Source organism: Natrix helvetica (assembly GCF_964273705.1).
Source record: "Natrix helvetica genome assembly, chromosome: W".
In the NCBI taxonomy this organism is placed as follows: domain Eukaryota; kingdom Metazoa; phylum Chordata; class Lepidosauria; order Squamata; family Natricidae; genus Natrix; species Natrix helvetica.
The window spans coordinates 1,680,720-1,682,937 of NC_138555.1; positions in this window are offsets into that span (position 1 = coordinate 1,680,720).

Sequence of the window (2,218 nt, forward strand, 5' to 3'; positions counted from 1 at the left end):
CAGTTGAGTAAAGGCTTATTATCCTGCCTTAATCCCATCACAGCTGAAGAGGAGAACTCTTTATTATGTAAAGTGGACTAGCTTGGCCTTCTTAATGGCCCATTGACAAAGTGGGATGGGCTGGAAGCCGCAGGAATTTATTTTGTGTTTAAAATGTGTTTCTCCCTTTTTTTACATCCAGGAAAATATAATATTCTGCCTTTTCAATATTTCCTAGGATATTTCATTTTTCTGGGAGAGGGCTGGGTGATAACTTCCTACACTAGCATTCAAACATAACATTTCCCTTTGCTAATTTTACCAACAATTCCATCTGAGCCTCAAAATTATCTCTCTGTTGTTATTCTATAACATCTTACACAGGCTCTTCCAAAAAAGGGGGGGAGGTGGGGGGGAGGGAACATTTCAAAAGAAAAGAATGTGGGAGGGGAAACAGCAAGCAGAAGCCGACACAGAGTCTTTCTAAAGAGGGAAAAGTGTGTGTGTGTGTGTGTGGGGGAAACAACAGACATCCCCGAGAGGGGGAGGTGGGGGGAGGTAAAAGGCTTTTCTTGCGAAGCAGGGCAAGGAAGGATAAAAAAAAGCAATCCTTTAAACTAATTATTTCATAATCTTGTGGAATAAATTTAGGTGGAGAGGCAGAAAACATGTTTATTCCCCTCCTCTTTTGCTAATCGTTTCTCTAACCATGGAGGAGCTGAAAAATTAACATCTCCATGAGGAGTTGAGAGGCCAATTGAAGATCATTTTGGAGAAAAAATTTTTACTTGATAGATAACACTTTTGCAGGGGCTCTTTGTCTTGTGGAAATAAATTCCCAATCTCCCACATAGACATTTTTATGGAGCCTTTTCCAGATAAGCCGGACATTGTTTTTCTAAGTACTAGAAAAATTTACTTAAAGAAGCTTTAGAAAGAGGATAAATAGTGATGCCGTTAACCTTTTGCAAGCAATTTTCCTCCTTCACCAAGATAAGAAGCTCGTCCCTATGCACTGACGAAGCTTTGGAAAGTGAAGTCCCCATATCAATCCTTTGCCAGGTGCGTAAGACGGGGGGGGGGGGGGTGAAGGCGACGCAGACCTAGACAGGAATCACGTCGGGGTCACCAGTTGCGAAGCTGCACTGGTGTGGGGGTCCTTGCCACCTGCAAGGACCGGGGGGAGGCTTGCTTCTCCGGGGACCCTCGCAAGGGTGCATGCCATAGCATGGGGGCACCTGGCTCAAGAACAACTCGACACCATAAAGTCCTCGAGGTGGGGTGCACACAGATTGCTCCGTCCGACCCCTTTTATTAGGAAGCTTACACAAAGAAGTAACATTCTATTGGTCAAAGAGCCAAGCATATGCATAGATAACTACTGCCACATATACAGAAACATGATACTGCACATAGCTTCTTCATGGTCACCTGATTTACAGGAAATCTTGTAAATATTCAGGAATGGAAAAGCGAAACTTATCTTGTACTTGGGCCTAGCTTCAATCCAGGCCAGTGATCGCTACAATGGAAGCAGAATCCTCATATCTCTGGATTTTTTTTTCAGAGCCCTTTTGATGTTGCTAGCCTAAGTCAGCTAATGTTAGGGCTTTCTGCTAGCTTTTTTTTAATGCAGGATGACTGAGGAAGTGCTAATGAATCACTACTGAGTGACTTGCACAGCAGATTGCTGCCAAAAAACCAGAACTTTTTTGTGTTTTTCTATAATGTCATGTTTTTCCTGTAGTTTTTGGAAGTGAACTAATCGGGTTAGTCTGCTCACTACATAGTGATTATTATTCATTCTTCTGATTTCCTGAAGTAAAGCTCAAGAAAAGGTCTTCATATTGCTCAGATAAGACACTCACTTCAGAAAGCCGTTCTGCAATCTATCACCCTGCTTGATTTTTTTTGTTTCTTAAAGATAAATACAACTAGACAGAGATGCTACTGTTGGTGTTAATTTCACTATGTAATTAGCTAATTCACTAATTTCACTTTTTCCTTTCCTTTCTCTTTTCCTTTCCTTTCTTCTTTCCCATTTCCTTTCCTTTTTCCTTTCCTTTCCCATTTCCTTTCCCTTTTCCTTTCCTTCTTTTCCATTTCCTTTCCTTTTTCCTTTCCTTTTCTTCTTTCCCATTTCCTTTCCTTTCCCTCCCCCTCCCTTCCCTTCCTTCCTTCCTGGGGATCTGAGGGAGAGGGAGGGGACCCTTTTCCTCCTTACCCCCCTCCCCAACAT